Genomic DNA, 21,082 nt, shown 5'->3' on the forward strand with positions numbered 1-21,082 from the left:
AGAATAGCATGCAACTCTTTGTTGAGTAATATTTCTCTAAACAAAAAGTATAAGTCTCTCCTTGGTTGGAATTTCCAACTCTAGGCATCTATTAATATACCGTTTAATTTGGCTCACACAATCTCTTACAGACTCTCCTTGTTTTTGTTTAAAGCTGTAGATTTGTGCCACCATGCTATGCTTGATTCCCATCTTTGAGCATGAAACAAGAAGTCACATTGCCAATGTTTTCCAATCTATAATAGCTCCAGGAAGTATGGTCTAAAATTATGTTGAAGACTTACATTTCAGAGTTATTCCAAACCCTTCAAATTGAGTATGGAAGTTCATTATGATCTTTTTTCTCAGTACTTGCCTAAGCTTTTTAAGTGGTCATATGGATACCCAAATCTACTATATTTTTATCCATTTTTTGAAATCATCTTGTCTAACTCTACGGTTATGCTCAGCACTCACCCCTCTAGTTAGTGGCTCTTCAACTAAGCCTTCAAACCCATTGCTTGGTAAATATATCTTTGTGTGGATCTCTTCTATTCTTGGTGTCACAAATTCTTCCTCACTTCATGGTGTTTTCTATCCCTCTCCCCCAATTTTCATCATTGAGGTGGCTTTCTTGGGCAACACTGTCCCGTTGGTTAATGTTGGAATTAGGGTTGTAGGAAAACACACACACCTTGTAGAAGACAAAGGAATCTCAAGGCACACAATAGAGAGTATGTTACCTAGCGTGCAATGGAAAAATAGATAGCCCTAATGTGATGGGCGTATATACAATGCACAGGGGGAAAAACCTCGTAAAGAGGGAAAAAATGCCCCGGTGGTTCTAGTGTGTTCACACACATCACTACCACATGTATATATGTAACAAATCCCCCCTAAAGTGACCGCGATGAACGAGAGCTGGCACATGAGTAAAGGAAAGTGACATGCCCTGAGGACATGATCAGTCCACAAAGGGGAGTAAGCCCAAAGCTTTGCAAAAAGCTTCGAGCTTCTCACGGGACAATGCCTTTGTGAAAAGATCTACATGGTTGTCTTGTGTTGGCACATAATCCAAGCTAATCTCTCCTGCTAAGAGCCTCTCCCTGACATAGTGGTAATGCACCTCAATGTGCTTTGTGCGAGCATGAAAAACTAGGTTCCTTGAAACTGCCAATGCGCTCTGACTGTCAGTGTAGATAGTGTTGGTAGTGTCCTGTCCAACACCCAAATCAGCCATAAGGCATCTGAGCCATACACACTAAAGTGTAGTTGTGAAGACTGCCTTGTACTTAGCCTCACAACTTGAAGTGGCCACAGTAGGTTGCTTCTTGCTCAACCATGATAAACATGAACTGCCAAGCATGAAACAAAAACCACTTGTGGGCACTTGCATGTCAAAACAACCAGCCCAGTCTGAGTCCAAAAAAGCATGTAAGTCTGGCGGCACTGATCCCCCCTTGGGATAAAACAATCCAAGATGTAAAGTACCACTAAGGTAGCAGAAAATCCTCTTGACAGCCTGCCAATGCTTAGATAATGGGATATGCATAAATTTACTGACTTGTGAGATTGCAAACTGAATATCCGGCCTCGTGCTGCATACATAAATGAGGCATCCAACAGCAGTTTGGTAAAGAGTGACATCAGTAGGATCACTAGCATCATGTAGACTCAACTTTAAACATGTTTTCATAGGAGTGGCAATAGGTTTGCAGTCCTCAAGTCCAAACTTACATAGCAATGTCTCTATGTAACTTTTCTGACACAAGGTAATACCACCATCACACTGCTTAAACTATATGCCCAAGTAATGATGCAACATTCCCAAATATTTCATCTTGAAAGTAACATTTAAATCAGCCTTAAATTCAGCAATATGTCTATCATTTGGTCCAGCAATCAACAAATCATCGACATAAAGAACCACAATGAGAAGTACATCACCCTCCTGCTTTACAAACAATGTGCTTTTCGTTGGACTGTTACAAAAACCTTGTTTGACCAAATGAGTGTCATCTTTCTCATACCAAGCATGAGGAGATTGCTTCAACCCATACAAAGCCTTCTCACATCTGCACACTGTGTCCTCTTGTCCTTTCTTGACAAAACCGTGAGGTTACGTTACATAAACTTCCTCAAATATTTCACCATTTAAAAAAGCAGTAACAATGTCTGATTGATGTACATCCCAACCAAAATGAGCTGCCAATGCACAGTAGTCATATAGCAAGTGGGAGCAAAAGCCTCTTCATAAGCTATGCCTTTTTGTTGTGCATAACCCTTTGCAACAAGTTGAGCCTTATGGCGCCGTTCGGCTTGCGTCTCAACTTGTAAACCCACTTCGTACCAATGGCCTTTTTGCCAGGAGGCAAATCACATAAATCCCATGTGTCATTTTCTATAACTGCATCATATTTTGATTGCGTGGAAGCCATCCAATTTTTTGAACTTTGTGCTTCATCCATGTACATCTGCATCAGTAATACCCCATAGGCTATACATTGGCCTCATTGGAATTTTCATTCGTATTTCCACCACTGAAAAGAGGCAATAAAGTGTCATAAATGTCATGTGAGCTTACATTATTGTCTCTAGTACATGACAGTGCCAAGGCCTGAACAAAATCCTTCACAAACACTACATCCCGTGAAAACAGAATACGCTTTGTTTGTGGATGATACAACCTGTAAACTTTTCTTTCAGCACTATAACCAACAAAAATACATTTGACAGCCTTATCATCTATTTTTTTGGGTTGTGTTTGTGGCACCAAAGCATATGCCAAACAGTCAAAAACACATATGTGCTCAATAGAAGTCTCTCTATCATGCAATGCTTCATATGGAGTAATAGACTGCAAAGCTTTTGTAGGACACCTGTTTAGTACATAAGTGGCACACATGATGGCCTCAAGCCAAAAAGAATGCGGAAAAGCTTGACTTTTGACCATACATCGTGCCATTTCAGTAAGTGACCTGCTTTTTCTCTCAGCGACACTATTTTGCTAAGGTGTATAAGGCACTGTACATTGGTGTTTTATCCCACGACTAGCCAGAAATGCATTAAAAATTCATGAGACATGTACTCCCCCCCCTCGATCGGAATTGAGGGTGCCCATAGTACATTTTGAGACATTTTCAGCCATAGCCAAAAAAAATTTGAAGCACATAAAAACTTTGGACTTTGCTTTAAGCAGAAATACCCATGCATGCCTGGAGTAATCATCAATGAAAGTCATGAAGTAAAGGTAATTTCCCAAGGACGGAGTTTGCATGGGCCCATAAACTTTACTATGCACAAGATGAAACCTGCATATGGCCCTAATTGAACCATCCTTTGGAAACTTCAAACGCTGCATCTTACCCAAAATAAAGCCTTCACAAACATGTTTGACAGGTGCTTCAAGAGGCGGCAAAGAAGCAACCATATCATATTTCTACAAACGCAGCAAGCTGGCAAAATTTAGATGACCAAAACGTGCATGCCAAAGTTTTGCATCTGAAATAGCCCTTAAATCAGCAATTCCATTTGCAAAACTTTTTTACACACTTGTCATACAAAGTGAGCTTATACAGCCCACAACACAAAAGCCCAGATGCAACAATTTTATCACTAAAAATGAGATCATGAACTGTACATCTGTCATCCACAAAATTGACTAGTCCAAGTCTAGCAAGTGTAGATATAGACAAAATATTCTTCCTAATCCCAGGTACATAAAGTGCATCAACAAGTGTGAAAGAACTACCATTTGCAACAGTAAGCACAATCTTTCCAACTCCCTGAACCAAATAAGAGGCATTGTTGGCACAAGTGATTGAATTCCCACGAGAGACAGACTCAAGAGAGGTGAACAATTCACTATGTGAGGTAATGTGAGGAACAGAAGACACAACAATGGCTGAATTTGTAGTGGAACCAGCATTTGCAGTGGAGCCATTCTCTTTCTTCTTCGCCTCTTTGGCCTTCAACTTAGGACACTACTTGATCAAGTGATCATTAGCTTTACAATAATGGCAACACATCTTCTTTTTTCCCTTATCACCAGAATTTCCAGACGAATTGTTGCCAACAGAAGCATTAGGGACAAAAAAATTTCCACTCACAACAGAACCATAAGAAGTGGTTGCATTGTTGTTATCACCCTTTCTTTGAGAAGCAATAAAAGCCTGTTTTCAACTGCACGCTGCCTGGTCCTTTTTTTCTGGAAAGTGACTCTTGCAACAGCAATGTGCATAAAGCATCAAACTTGAAAACTTCAGGATTTCTTGGGGTCATAAGTCTCCAAGTACTAGCAAAAGTCTAGTAAGAATCTGGTCAGGCATCAAGGATAGTCTACACAAGGGAACTGTTTGAAATGACTTCACCTGCAAAAATAAGTTGCTCATTGATATCCTTGACACCAGCAAGGAAAGTGTCCATATCATCTTCCTCATGCATAATCTTTAACTCCTACTCTTTACGCAGCAAAGCAATTTTAGCCTCATTGCGACTTGCATAAAGACCAACCAAAATGTCCCAAGCCTGTTTTGCAGATTTTGATGAACGAATGTGAGGAACAATGGTGCGCTTCACAAAAAACACAATCAATGCATGAGCCTACGCATCCTTTACATCCTAACGAGATTGTTCTGCCGTAGGAAAAACAACTCTAATAGCAGCAATCCTTGCAGCAAGACCTACTACATCCTCAACATTGTCTGCATCCTCAGAACCAGGACATACATCAATGCCCTACACAATATTCCAGACGCCCTTTGACACAAGGACATGTTGCATCATGTAAGCCCACATAGGGTAATTATCCCCATCCAATCTGTCCTCAGCAGCAAACATCTTGAACACATCTATGTTGTATGGTAAATGTTGCACCTAATGTGAAAACTGCCCGAAAAGAATAGAAATGAAGAGGGAACAACATGTGCTAAATAGCACAAACCATAGAAGACTACAAGGCACCTATTATGACACTGACAAAAATTCTACACAAAATGACAAAATAGCCTATGTAGTACTACCTATAGTGGAAACGGAGGCCGAAATGAGACCGACTCAAAAATCTGAGTCCAAAACCTATGAATGCTTGCCAAATCTCACAAAAATCAGAGAAAGTGAGCAGGCGTGTGCTGGAGCTGCTGGCCACTGAGCCCGGGAGGATGCAACCTGATCCGGCAGGAAGACACACACAACTTGGAGAAGACGAAGGAAGCTCAAGGCACACAATAGAGAGTATGTTACTTAGTGTGCAATGGAAAGATAGATAGCCCTAGAGTGATGGGCGTATATACAATGCACGGGGGAAAAAACCTCCTAAAGAGGAAAATGCCCCGGCAGTCCTAGTATGTTCACACACATCACTACCACATGTATATGGTAATAGTTAACCATACTACCAAATGATGTTTCTGCTTGTCCAATCATAAATCTCATTTTAGGTCTCATATTCATGGTCGTTTCTCACATTGAGTAGCCGTAATACTTGGTTTGTTCCACCTCCCTTGGAGTAATCATAACAAAGTTATTGTTATAACAATCCCTAAAGAGGTGTACAAGAAGGCCCTTTGCTAGACCCTTCTCTCTGATCTTTAAAATATACATGATTTTTAAGGATGTTAGCTGCCCTAGACAATCATTTTTCCAACGATCCTCACATCCACACTTATTGAAATTCCTAGCTCTTGGTTTTGGTATTTGTTTCATCATGGGTGAACTAGCTCACTGGTTTACAATAAAGTAAATTGGGGCTACCTATGGAGATGCTTGATAGACTACCACAGTCAATGGACTAGCCTTGTTTATAAGGCGTAACGGGCACTATAGCCTACTCTTCCACTCATCCTTCAAGAAGCATATACTTCACTAGCACATCATTGTTTCCTAGAAAGGGTAGTTTCTAACCTAGTACTGGTTGTGGTCTCTCCATAGCCATGGGTGGTTTCTGCATTTTCCCCAAGTTAGGTGGATACCTATACAAGGTTGTTCATGTTGTCTCATTGGAACATATCGGACATTTCCATTGTATTTGTGTCTATAATATCACTCATTGATCTCATGGTCTATCTATTTCCCTTCAAGAAGCATATACTTAACTAGCACATCATTGTTTCCTGGAAAGGGTGGTTACTAACCTAGCATTGGTTGTGATCTCTCCATAGCCATGGGTGGTTTCTGCATTTTCCCATGTTAGGTGGATACCTATACATAGGTTGTTCATGTTGTCTCATTGGAACATATCTAACCTTTCCATCGTATTTGGGTCCATAATATCACTCATTGATCTCATGGTCTAACTATTTGCCTTCTATGGCACACCACTTTGATATGGCCTTGCTAGACAATGTGTTGCCCTAATGCGGTGGTCTTGGCCCTCACACTGTCATCCTCTGCATATTGACCATCATATCATTCATGCATTTGAGCATGTCTTCTATGACATTTATAGGAACGGCAGAGTGCGTCCTACTTGTGTTCACATAGTAGATATGATTTTCTTGGACAATGTATTGCCCTAATGGGGTGGTCTTGGTCCTCACACTGGCATCCTCTTCATATTGACCATCATATCATACATGCACTTGAGCATGTCTTCTATGGAATTTATAGGAGTGGACAGAGTACGTCCTACTTGTGTTGGCACATTAGATGTGATTTTACTGGTTTGTGCATCCTTAATAGTTCTCTCTTCATTGAAGATATCATATGGGTATTCCCCAAATTTATAGCATCTAGAATGCATGCTTCTTGGGTGGTATGCTTCTTGCTATACAGAATAGCATGCAAATCCTTGTTGAGTAAGCCTTCTAGAAACAAAAAATTACAAGTCTCTCCTCAGTTGTAATTTCCAACTCTAGGCATCTATTAATATACTGTCTCATTTGACTCACACAATCTCTTAGAGACTCTCCTTGTTTTTGTGTAAAGTTGTAGATTTGTGGCAATCCGCTGCCAAGGAATGTGCCAACTTCGTATCTTTAGAGCTTTGAGAATTTGAATGGCACCGATAGCCCAAGCTCTGTCTTACATCCTATAGGGCAGCGCACTCTGCAATTGGATTACACCCAATAGGGAATCACAATACTCGAGGCTTATTCTTGGCTCTCTCTTATCCCCTTTCTCTCAATCTGCAACCCAAGAAAGTGCCCTCTTTCTCTCTCTCTCACTTCCCCTCGATTATCTCTCTTTATTAGAGAGCAAATCTCTCTCCCTTTTGCTCACGGACTCTTCCTTTCTAAATTGGGAAAGACCCCTTAGTGAGTTTCTTTTTGATTCCCTGCAACTCTATCTTTCTCTCTCTCTAATTGCCCAGCATCATCCTCTTGATAAGAGCACCCACTCAAAGAGACTCTCTCTCACTCTTGGTTCTCCTCCAACTCTATCTTTCTCTCTCTCTAATTGCCCAGCGTCATCCTCTTGATAAGAGCACCCACTCAAAGAGACTCTCTCTCACTCTTGGTTCTCCTCGGCTCTCTCTAGATATTGGACTCTTGGCACCCTTGAGAGTCGTCCAAGTGGCACGCATGTTGACTTGCTGGGCCGGTTCAGCAGGTCATTTTCGACACTTAGTTTTTTTTCCAACGGCCTTGGTTTGCACAAAAGGCCAAATGCTCAATCCAAAAAGGTGATTAAACACCAGCAGCAACGAGGTTTGAACTCGGCTACCCGCGGTGAGAGACGTGATGCTCAACCACTAGCATAGCCACGGTGGTTTGTTCCAAGCCCGTGTTCAAACGGTTATATGGTTTAAACCGAGGGGGGGGGGGGGGGGGGGGGGGGGGGGTTAAACCTTTTAAATGGGGCCGGTTGCCGGTGGGCGGACCTCCCTGCCACGTCGGCAGAGAGTCCAATATCTAGGATGAGCTGTTCTCCTCTTCCTCTGCCCCTCTATCACTTGCAAGCCAGACTCTCTCTTGCTAAACCCTCTTCCTCCTCTTACTTGGCTTCACAACCAAAACTCCCGCCATGCACTGGCATGGCCCCTCTCATGCTCTGCATCCTCACACTGGGCCTGGCTCGGTATCTCAGCCCCTTCTCATGCATCCTCTCCAGATTGGCGGCGCACCCTCTTCTTTTGCTCCTCTATCACTTGCGAGCCGGAATCACTCTCGCTACATCCTCGCATCCTCCTCCCATCTTTGTGGCGACCCCCACGCTCCCCCTCATGCTTGTATTTTGCTGCAAACGACAGCTCTCCTTTTCAATTAACACTCTCCTGATCCTTTTCGATTTTGCCACCCCCTCGTCAAATTTTGGACATACCAAATGATAATTGACTATATATATAAAGAAATCGCAAGTACCTATTTACACTGAGTTTTTGTCTCTCGGAACCGCCCTCAGCATGGCATCTGATTCCCTTGAAAGGGTGGTGGCCCTATTGGGTTTCTCCACTGTATTCTTAAGAAAATAATAGCCTTATCTCTTTACTTCAAAAAAACTTTTTCCTTGTTCATATAGAGCACTTGGGGAGGGTTTTGCATCTTGGATCCTTTCTCCACATTGGCGCTCTCTCTCCTTGCTCTCTTTGAATGAGAGATTCTCTCTGTCTCTGAATCCTTAGACCATCCTTTCAAGCTTAGGTCCATCGAAAACCGTAGAACACCTCGACATAGGCATCAAGAGTTGATATTTTCTCTAGAGAGAGACAGAGAGAGAGAGAGAGAGAGAGAGAGAGAGAGAGAGAGAGAGAGTAGGTATTCAGACAAAATTAACCTTCAAAAAGCCATATTGAACCATGGAAAAAGACAGCCAATATTTGTAAGCAACCAAGTTTGAGATTAATCCTAGCATTTTGAGTACAATAGATGTCGTGATAGTGAGAAAAAAAGGAGGGTTTTCAATACGCAAGCTTGCTACATGGAGGATCCATGGTTGCCATGCATGTGTACTAGACAAAGGAGTACCATGTTACTTGCCACCATCACCCACAAAAAAAAAAAAAAGATTGTTAGTCCATTAGGTGGAAGGTAGGTGTCATCAGATGCTCCTACATGTTATAGATTTAAATGTAATGCACAAAGCAAGAAAACCATAGACTCACAAAACCTGATTAGAAGAGGCCATTTTAAGGACTGGGTGTGGGGTGTGATGTTTTCACAGCAAGTAGTAATGTTCTTCTCCCTAGGTACAAATATCTTGGGAAAAGGTCACCTTATATATGTGCTCTCTCCTTTTGTTTCTCTCCCAAGAGAAGGAGTCGGATGGAAGGAGTGGGGTGTTTCTTTTGCCATGTGGAAGGGCAATGATCATTATGGGTATTATTAAAGTGATTGTGTATGTGGAGAAGTAAAGGCACTCACTTTGCCCTCTCTCCTTCTTTTTGTTTTTTGGAAGGTTTCATATATAGCTTATGTGTATATGTGGGAGGCCTTCCATAAGGGGGGTGTTTTTTGCTAAGAAGTCCATCCGATGTAAGAGGTGTTTCCCTTGGTTAAAGGGGGACGAGAGAGAGAGAGAGAGAGAGAGAGAGAGAGAGAGAGAGAGAGAGAGAGAGAGAGAGAGAGAGGCCCCCCTCCACCCACACTAGGAGGAGTGTTTAATCCCTCTTTAGAGGGCACTAGACCCCCTCCAACTTTTAGGTGTCCCAAGACAACACTTAGTAGGCTTGTATGGGAGGAAGCTGCATATATCTACAAATGGTTTCTAATCAGCCTCTAGAGCTTGGATTTTTCAACCCGCTATGGAAAAAAGCTTGGACAATTGCTCGGATGTCCCGTGCAGCATTTAATGGGTAGGTGTTGCAAAAGAGGATTGGTTTTAACTGTGAAAGTATGACCTTATGAGCCCAATCATAGGGACTATTCCTAAATCATTGAATATATGTGATGGGTTGGCAAGGGAGGCTTTCCTCCTTTCTATTGAGATGCTTAATGAGTTTCCCCTTATCAATCGATAATTGAAGATTGAGGAATTTAGCATTTATGCTAATCTCACTTTCAATGGAGCAGCAATCAGGATAGATAGTTTGGTTGTTAATGAAGTATAGGGGGTCCATTTAGTCAATAATAAGAATTTCATCGAAGTACCAAAAAGGTGACCCAACTTCTTAAGGGTGGGAGATGGGCTGGGAGAGTTAAGGATCCCTACAAAGAAGTGAAATTCCAACGAGTGTAAGTAGAGATTGCACTACAGGAGGGAGCAAGCAAGCCCCATGGGGATCCCATTTTTCTGGCGATATACCAATCCTTGGTCTTGTATGTACATGTTATTGATGAGCCAATAATTGATCTCGAATATTTGGTGTAAGGTGAATGATAATCCCAATTTTGATGGGTGTAAAGACCATGTTCCTTCTGTGCATTGGGTGGGGATCGAATCTTTTGAAAGAGATGTATGGTTGTTGAGCCAAAAAAGCAGCTTGTATGAGTTTAGTAATGTGCTGGATTAATCCATGTTCCCCGAGGTGGGGGATATTTTTGTAGCACCTCTTCATGTCCCCTGAATAGAGGGTGGTAGCATGCTTTGGTAGATTCAAGGCACATTCATAAATCGAGTCCACAATCCACCATGATTGGATGTGGACTAGATTATGGCATAATAATGCCTTTTCGTTTAAGATTTTAGCCCTTTGTTTGAGATGTGCTATACATGTATTCAAGAAGCATGCCATTAGAAGGGAAATCTCTGTATAGCCACATGTAGAGCCACATGTTAACCATCAGAATGAGTTTTTATGGATTTTATACAAGGTAGTTAAGAAGGGGAGATTATTATTTCTCAAAGGTACGATGGGATCGAGGAATAAGGAAATTTGAGCTAGTGTATCCTTGATGTTTTGAGGGTATAGTGTAAAGTCCTTACCTTGTAATCTCTTGTTAGCCTCATTAACAATTATATTTTTACATAAAAGTACCATGTTATTTGGTGCCTTATCCAAGCAAGAGATGAAAAAGGTATGCTTGAGTTGTTCAATTTCCTTGTGGAGGTCAGGGTAGCCGATGTTTTTTTTTTCGAGGGAGGAAATTGAAACAATAGCCTTGTAGGGCTTCATATGCATCACCAAGTGCAAGGCTTGATGGGAGTTTGATGGAATTGGTATGCATGAGAGTGTCCAAGACATGACAAAGATCCTCATATGCTTGACCCAAGTTGGGTGGAGTAGATGCTATATGTGAGAGCCCAAAGCCACATAATCAAGCCAAATCTGGCGACAGAGAAGCATTAATATCAATGGTTAGGGCATGTCCCCATGTTGGGTCCATATGTGAATGTAATTGCTTACACGGTCATGTGTATGGCGTCTCCTTATGCGAGGTGAAAACAGTACGTGCATTACACATTTTCACCTTCAAAAGGGCATCAAACGACCATGTAAAGAGACAATCACTCCAAAGTTGAGTGTTGACAATATTCAATGCAAAGAAAAAAAGTTCAAAAAAGGCCCTGACATTAGGTAAATCCAAATGTATTCCTAATGGCTTCAAAAAAATTAAAAGGTGCTCCTAATTCAAAGATTCCTTTCAAAAACAAGAAAAAGAGATACGTTAATCTATAGCACATAACGATGACAGGCAATGACAAAGCACATATATTTGCAACAATATTACCTAAGAAAGATGAATACGACATTGAGAGAGAGAGAGAGAGAGAGAGGAAAATGCTAGAGAACTTAGAAGAAAATGCTAAAGCAAAAATGAAAGAGCAGAGAAACACCTATTTATATGGACACTCATTCATCTTTTGACTTTCCACCTTCATCTATCTTTTCATTTCCTAAACTCACCCATCACTTATGCACTTAATATGTTTTGAAATAATTTTTATTTTTCTAAGATTGGGGAGACCTAATCCAGCAAAGGGTTGACAAATGGATAGGAACAAAGATGCCTTCGTTTTGAGGTTTTTTCTCAAAGCATAGCCTTCCATGCAAATCTCTAAAAACCTATAGCAAAACAACAGAGAAGTAGATTCAAACTTCAATCATAGAATAGGGCTTTTGCACTAGCTGCACGCTAAGGGTTAAAGGAGGGGCATGAATGGGACGGGGGGGGGGTTGCGCAAAATTTTGCAAGGAATAGGCAGGATAGGAGGGGCTATTGAATGGTGTGCGGGAGCTATTAGCCAAGTTGGTAGGTGAGGCTTGTGACCATCGAGAGTTGGTCATAGTGGAACCAGACAATCTCTGTGGGGTGTACGACTATCGTCCTCGGCCTCGGGACTGTTTTGCAAAACCTCCTTGAGCACGCTTATTTGTACTTGCATCTCCAACATCTCTCCCTAGAACAATGGCTTGTTGTATAAAGCTATCAACCTCAAGATTGAGACTAGTATCGAGAGCTTGTTGATTAAACAAAACTCGATGTTTGATAGCATCCTTCAGCTTCTCCCTGTAAAAAAGGTGAATCAGCAAAGCTTTTATGGCCTCTTGGGCCTCTTTCTCAATCCAAGAGAGAAAGGCAATAGTAGACATTTTCAAACTTGAGCCCGAGAAGAAGATGGGAAGATGATGCATCATCATCCACAATGTGTGTTCAAACCCTAATATATTACCATCCTTGCAATGATCAGCCTGAACCACATATTCACAACCACACTTCATAAAATGACAATGGACATTCCAGATTTTTGTGGTGTAATTTGTTTCCCTACTAGTAGAAGAGATCACACCTTTCACCTCAACAACACACCCGAAAGATGACTTACACCTATTTGTATCTAATTTTGACATGGAGGAGGGGGTGGCTAATAAATAGTTCTCATTAATATTTGAGGCATTTGATTTGAGAACATGTTGAAAACCAAGCTTCAAGGACAGATTGTCTTTACCATTTAATAAGAGTAAGAGAGTCCCTATCAAAATGGTTCCATAAGTGTGAAGTTACCTAATGTCCAAGGTTTGTAGTGTGGATCCCCCAACATAATCTCCAAAAACCTCCTAGGTTGGTATATGATTGAAAGGGCTTCTTTGAGAGGTTGAGTATCGGGCTGCTAGTTGCAAAACTTTGCTTGGCAAGTTCTAGCTCCTCTTCATCCAAGTCTGTCAGGATAAGGGAGCTACTTGATTCAACTTGAGGGGTGAGAGAGACCTCTTTGTAGCCACCACTGAGAAGGTGACACTTCCTTTGTCAAACCATTGGGTCATTTCGTAGATTCTTGCCATGGCTGTTCATGAATCTCTTCATGAGATTCGGGGAGTTTTCAACCCATTCCTTGTTCTCCCCTTCATCCTCTTTGCCAATTGCTTTTAGATTGGCTGCCAACTCTTGAAGCCTTTTTATGGAAGCATGAGGATTATCCTGTGCCAAAGAGTAAAGGCAAAACCATGCTGGTATATCAAGATGGTTAAGCAGCAACAAATTAGTGTGCTCATCTGATGCTACAGCTGCATTCTCAAGCTCAATCAATGTCTGTTGATGGAAGCTTGGATCCTTGATCTAGAGCAGAAAACCTTACACCATAGGTGGAGGGGCAGGAGAGAGGGACACATACCCAATGAGGGCAAGGGCTTCATCCCAATTTCCATTATCCTGCATAGTAGAGAGAGTTTAGGTAAACTTTATCTACTGGAGCATGCTAAAATTGGTAACCATAGCCTAAAAAGAAGTAGACATGTATATAAGTGGTGCAACTATCTATGCTAGGTATTGTAACAGTTCCATAATACAGCGTGTGTGCAATGCCCAAGATATTTTTATAAGCCCCAAGGCATTCATAAGAGATGAAAATGGATTCCATGAAAATGTAGGATGGGTAGGACCCAAAGGGCTCAAGCCTCAGGTAGGTATCATCATGCATAGTGCATGAGGCCAAGGGGGTTGTGTATTTTCATGGGGAGCAAGAGCCCAGGTGCAGTCGTCATATGCAAGGTGCATATAAGGCTACAAAATTGGCAGGACGGCATCACCTCCAAGGCTTGTAACTGCAAGCACCAAATATTCAGAAGCTTATAAAAATTGACCATATAAAGCATGGTTCATACTCAAGGAGGACAAGCATTAAATTTAACAGTATCAATATCCTACATAGACAATGAAGTAGGCACAATAGGTAGGCAATGAGAACAAAACGGCCAAGAAGGCTACGCACATAGACCAGGCAAGTTAACCAAAACTCGGAGTCAAGCAAAGCATCTCAACACCCACTCCTAGGCATGTACAAAGCTCAAGGTCTGAGAACAAGCATGATACAAGTTAGCAAATCAAAATACAGAACCAGAGACGATCGAGAGCATACAAGTGTCTATGAGCGAGAAGGTTGCAGATTCCTGTGGCAGTATATGTATACAAGGGTAAGGAGGATTTGAGAACTCTACCAAAAGAGAGGTAGTACATATACATCTGCAGGGTTTTTGTGTAGACAATAGAGAACATGGGTCCACATCTGGGGGAAATCAATTGAGGTAGGGTGTAATAATGAGGGTTAGAAGCCATCACATGTCAAGAACGTGAGACTAAGCTACATACAGTGACTAGCCCAGAACCAGAAAATAAAATTTAAAATAGAGATACAAAAGAAGGCATAAGGGCAATCATGCTCCAATAGGGAATTGTAAAGAAGTCATATGAGGTTGCGGGCAAGTGCCTATGTGTGTATCTTGAGAGATAGCAGTTTCCATCATCAAGCCGCTGGCATTGCTGGTGAGATTGCAGGTTGACCATCATCACCCACAACATCCTTGTTGTCTGAGATGAGGGTAGACATAGTCCTTTCCCAAGGGGGGTAGGCCATGTTTCTCAACCCATGAAACTGCCCTGTCACGTAGGCAAGCCATTCAAGCACCATTCACCTTGCCAGGATTGAAGCCCGGTGATTGAACATTGCTACAAATGAGCACCGCACTTCTGGGTAAGTAGGAGGTCATGAATGTGCCGTACACATTCTCTCTCTCACTTCCTCTCCCTCTCTCACTAAAGGGCTCAAAACAGAGGGTAGTGCAAGACCATGGGGCTTCGAGGTGCAGTAGTGTATTCTCTACGCCATAGCTAAAGAGAGAAGCTTTGTTCATAAAAAGGTGCACCAAGAAGAAAGGGTAAGCGTGGGGCTAGGGTCTGTGATCGAGGCAGGTAAGCCTTCAGGGCACTGCGTGCCACGCCATCAAGGCAGGTAAGCCTTTAAAACAAAAAACCTTGAAGGCAAGCCACACCCCCTTTTACTAAAATATATACATAGTATTCTTGACAGCAAATCCGACTAACTCTTATTCATTACCCATATCAGATGTTTGTGAACATATGTGTACCCATCCCCATTTTCATGTGGGGGAACCATGCCTTAGGTTTGAGAGCCAGGGATAAGACCTAAGTGAAAAGAGAGAGAGAGAGAGAGAGAGAGAGAGAGAGAGAGAGAGAGAGAGAGAGAGAGAGAGAGAGAGAGAGAGAGAGAGAGAGAGAGAGAGAGAGAGAGAGAGAGAGAGAGGTCACCCAAAAAGGATAATGGGAAAAAAGGGAAAAAAGGGGGGGCAAAAGGATCAAACCCAATAAAAGCGAATACTTTCACCTATACCTCATTGCATACAGGCCATGGAAATGACAGCTCTTAAAATAAAATTGTGAAGAGCTTACAAGTAATAGGTAGAGGTGCCTAGTAGCTAGAGACTCTACTATACCACTAGAGAGAGTAGGTATTCAAACAATTTTATCCTTTAAAAATCCATATTGAACCATGGAAAAAGATAGCCAATATCTACAACCACCCATTTGAGATTAATCCTAGCATTTTGAGTACAATAGATGTCGCGATAGTGAGATAAAAAGGAGGGTTTTCAATATGCAATCTTTCTACATAAAGGAACCATGGTTGCCATGCATGTGTATTAGACAAAAGAGTATCCTGTTACCTGCCACCATCAACCACACAAAAAAAGAGATTGTTAGTCCATTAGGTGGAAGGTAGGTGTCATAAGATGCTCCTACATGTTATAGATTTCCATCTAATGCACAAAGCAAGAAAACTATAGACTCACAAAACCTGATTAGAAGAGTCCATTTTAAGGATTGAGTGTGGGGTGTGATGTTTTTGCAACAAGTAGTAATGTTCTTCTCCCTAGGTGCAAATGTCTTGGGAAAAGGTCACCTTGTATATGTGCTCTCTCCTTTTGTTTCTCTCCAAGAGAAGGAGTCGGATGGAAGGAGTGGGGTATTTGTTTTCCCATGTGGAAGGGTAGTGGTCAGTTATGGGTATTATTAAAGTGAGTGTGTATGTGGAGTGCAAAGGCACTCACGTTTCCGTCTCCCCTTATTTTTGTTTTTTGGAAGGTGTCATATATAACTTATGTGTATATGTGGGAGGCCTTCCATAAGGAGGGGGTTGGGGGGGTGCGCTAAGAAGTCCATCCTATGTAAGAGGTGCTTCCCTTGGGTTAAAGGGAGATGTGTGTGTGTGTGTGTGTGTGTGTGTGTGTGTGTGTGTGTGTGTGTGTGTGTGTGTGTGTGTGTGTGTGTGTGTGTGTGTGTGTGTGAGTGAGAGAGAGAGAGAGAGAGAGAGAGAGAGAGAGGAGTAGGAGATGGAATTGAAAGGTAGAGAGAGAGGGAGGAAGAGGGAGACAAAGAGAGAAGTATGAGGTAGAGAGATCTATAAGGGATAGAGTCACACACACACACACACACACACACACACACACACACACAGAGTGTGTGAGAGGGAGGGGGAGAGGGGAGTTAAAGGAAAGAGGTGGGAGAGAGAGAGAGAGAGAGAGAGAGAGAGAGAGAGAGAGAGAGAGAGAGAGAGGGTAGTAGGGAAAGGAGGGAGTAGAAGAAGAGGACCTTGAGGAAGGCAAGAGGAGATGGAGAGAGCGATTGGAGGGGATAATGGAGGAAAATAGGGCCGCTAGAGGAGGAGAAGGAGGGAGAAATTGGAGGAGAGGGAGGTCCATGTTGAAAGAGTTTGATGAGGAGGAGGAGAAAGGGAAGAGGAGAAAGCCAATGGGTGGCAAGAGGCGGAAGGGGAGGTAAGGAAGGCAGCCCTTTTTATATTTAAAAAAAAAAGCTCATTCCAAAGCTCACTCCGTGAGTCCCTCAAAGACCTAACTCGTTTCTAAAACTTGGTTTTTGTACACTAGGTGAACCTAGAGGAAGTTTCAAACAATGCTATTGAGCACTAAGGTTTTTCTCTAGTTTAAGTCACCTCTTGAAAATGGCACCAAAATGTGAGCTCATTGGTTGTCAAGCCTCGCTATATTATTATAGAGATAGTGAGAACCGTGTGCATACATGTCATACCATGAGACAGAGTTGACTTGACTAGTGCATAGAGGCTACAAGAGGTTGTCATGACCTTTGGAAAACACACTCAATTCCTATATATTTGAAGGTACACTCAACTGCATGTTGAGCATCAAAATCTAACTACGATAATTCCAAACAAATTTCATCAATTCAACAAGAAAACAAAGTCCAAATGCATCCAAGCCCATACGTTAGATAGGCAATTCTTGTTCACACACACACACACTATATATATATATATATATATATATATATATATATATATATATATATATATATATATATATATATAGAGAGAGAGAGAGAGAGAGAGAGAGAGAGAGAGAGAGAGAGATAGATAGATAGATGGATGGATAGATAGATAGATAGATGGATAGATAGAGAGAGAGAGATAGAGAGACCATGTATGCTCCCAAATGCTGATTCGTATTGAGGAAAATATATACATACATATAGGTGAAAATGAGTTGAGTAGAGTGAGCCATATATAGCTCCAACACCCCCAATCAAACAAAGGTCTCGACTCTCTAGCTTTGGATAAAGAAACCCTTGGGAAGTGCAAGGAAAAAACCCAAGCCCCTATATAAATATGAACTAGAATTAGTAATGTAAAAGTGCATTGTGTATCTGTGTGCACGTATACAAAATGACTAAGAGGTCATTGTGTGCAAATGTGGAGTGTGCATAGTGCATTGTACCTATAGGATTACAATGTCATATGTACAAAACTACCATAATAGTAGAAAGTCTAATCTAGAAAGAGTGAAGCTGAAGCAACTCCAAAATCTGAGCGCAAGAGGATGAATCATGACTCATTGAGGCATTTGATAAACATAAATGCATTCATATGGTCACTTGGACAACATTCAATCCTTCATATTGGACATAATAATAGTGCACAACAATATGCTTTGACTTGTTTTATTGAACGTATTCTTTTGCAAGACTAATAACACTCAAATTATCACATCAAAAGGGTTTTCTAGAATGAGGAGAATAATCAATATCAACCAATATTTATCAAAGTCAAATTGGCTCACGAGCTGCAGGTGATGCAACAACATATTCAAACTCGAAGGTAGAAATTGCTACACAATGTTGTTTCTTGTTGGTCCCAAAACCAAGACATCCATTGAAGAAGCAATTACCACTAGTAGATTGCATAGATAAATGTGAGCTCACCCAATTGCATTTTAAAATCCCTCCTGTTGAGCTCACGTGGTACATTAATATGATTATGTAGTGCCTCCGAAATTTCAATACGCGCTTTGTTACATATTGGAATGCTTATAAAGAGAAAGATGTGCAAGATATTTCCCAAGAAAAAATATTGGGATGAGTGTTCATACAAGGAAACTGAAGAGAATTTTGGAGGATCAACTAGTTGTAATTAGCCACACTTTTGCCATATACAAAAAGACATGAGTTTCTTGTCTAGCTAAAAATCTAGCTTTACTTCTCTTGATTGCTTATCTCCACTTTGACCGATGATGTTGCACTTGATCTTTTTGGGATTTCCTTTTGTATAGACTTCTCTTGATGTGGTTGTTTCTTTGGGTTGAACCTTTTTTGCATCTTCCTTGCTTTGACCACTTTCTATAGTAGGTGTTGACTCTCTTGGTTGTGGTACTACCCCTTTTGCTTGCATTTATTGTACCTGCATTTGAGTAACTTTTGATCCTCAGAGATCCATTGTACTTTTTGGAAGAATTTGTCTCTTGAAAGAAGATTTTGGTTGTAGCTTTTTCTTGGGGGGTGCAGTATGTAATCATGTTAATGTATAACATGAGTTCAAACGGAGGAGGTACATCAAAGTAATTTAACAGAGGTACATCAAAGTAGGGGTTTTTATATTCAATCTTGGAAAAAAATTCCTAAAATAAGGGGTCATTTTATTCATTCAGACATGTTAAAATAGGGGGTTTTTTAATACCCTGTGAATGCACATTATGTAGGGGGGTAGTGAACAGTGAGCCCCTTCAAAGCTTTTTGAGCTATAGATTCTACCAATTTTGAGTTGTATGAAATCTATTTTGGCACCTTGAGGTTTGGCATCAACTTGGAAAAATGCTTGACTTTAAACTTGTCATTTTTAGGGATTTGCACAATGCCAAAATTTGTCTAGTATTCGTTGCAATCTACATCTTGATATGCATATGTGATCCTAGTCACATGCAATTGCTTGAACACTATAGGGTTGGTCAGCTTTTGAGTTTGCATTGTGGAATTCAATTGAAAGTCTAGTCCTTGGGGATCAAAATACAAGAATTTGTGAGTTGATTTCAATGGAATCTGGGTCAATTGGTAGCTTCCAAAGACCATATAACCTAGTAACGTCTTCTGCTTTGAAGAGGTCTAGTTAGAAGATTTAGGGATTTGAATTGATGTTATTATTCTTGGTACAAAAGCTGAGTTTAATGAATTTCTAGTTTCCCCCTTCCTAGGGTGATCGTTTCTCCTTGGGCTGGGCTCAAGACACTAATTTGATCTCAGATTTTGGGATTGTGAAGTTATACAATGTGTTTCTTTGTCGATATTTATCATCTAAAAATCTTTTGCATAGTTCCCTTTGTATCTCTATGAAACATGGCATATGTTTTCCTAGGTTAGACTATAAGTAGCAGTATCTTTATCATGATATTATCTATCTTGTGGGTCTTTTATGACCTAAGCTTTCATGGATTCATGCCTTGTGACAAGGGGAAAGAAAATTTGATTTGACAAACAAAAATTTGACAGAGTACGCAAAATTGATCAATGAAATAGATAATCTTTATTGATAGTTACAAAAAGATCATAGCTTATGTCAGAACCTCTCAATCTCCCTTGAGCTATCTCACTCTCAATCACATCTCATTCTCAATCACAAGCCCAATCTCACACACACTTGCAATCACAATCACGATCATGATCACGCTCTTACTCTACCATCATAATTGTGAAGCCTCTGCTAATTAAAGAGATCATCTTCTAGAATAGGTAGCCAAAAAATGGCTATTTTTATAGCCGAACTTTTATCTTTAATAAAGCAATACAAAATAGGATAAAAAAGAGGCATCTTGCACACGAACACAAAAATGGAATTAAAAATATCCCCTACGTCCTAAAATTTGGGCCATTTTCAATCGCTTGTAGCTCCCAAACAACGTTGAATCTATCCAAGACCATCTCACATTAAAGTTTTTGTCTTGTCCTGCTCTTTAGCAAAAATGCTTTTAAATAAGTCACATCCTTCTTGGATTCTCCAAAAATCAACTGAAAGTTGGCAATTTCTACAAAAATGACATAAAACAGCATCTTCTCACTTTCTCCTTAATGTATAGAAAGTAATGATCATTAGAATGATGGAACCTAAAAATACTCAACAACCAATACTTTTCCTTGTGTTCAAGACTATATTTTCTACCTGCAAAGCTTTTCAAAATCCAACCGTAACACCCTCAAAAGTGGCTCCCAAAGTGTGTCCCAAGCCAAAATTTAAAATTAAAGAAAAACAAACACAATAAACTCATAGACTATGGAAAAACTTTAAAATGACCAAATTTTATAATAATTTCAACTACAAATCAGGACCCAAAGCATCGCAGATTATAGACTCTTGCCCACATATATGTCCATCTCGGTCATATTTTATACTTGTTGAATCATTATAACGTTGAAGCTTGATTTTTTATGGATGATAGTTTGGCTTTGGACATATTTTTGGATTCACTCAGATAACATCATTCAGCTCCATTGAATATGGGCAATAAAAGGTAATAATCCATCTTGATCTAGCATAGGGCATAATTCTATGAGCTAGTATGTAGGCCTCTTAAATATTGGTTGGTTCTTTTTGTAGAGTTTTTTATCTCAGTCTACAAATTATGCATATGAATTATGTGTGCCATATAATGCTAACAACATTCTTTTTTATGTATCCCTTAGACTTATAGATAATT

This window comes from Adiantum capillus-veneris, chromosome 16 (assembly GCF_014529385.1).
Source record: "Adiantum capillus-veneris isolate H3 chromosome 16, ASM1452938v2, whole genome shotgun sequence".
NCBI lineage: Eukaryota > Viridiplantae > Streptophyta > Polypodiopsida > Polypodiales > Pteridaceae > Adiantum > Adiantum capillus-veneris.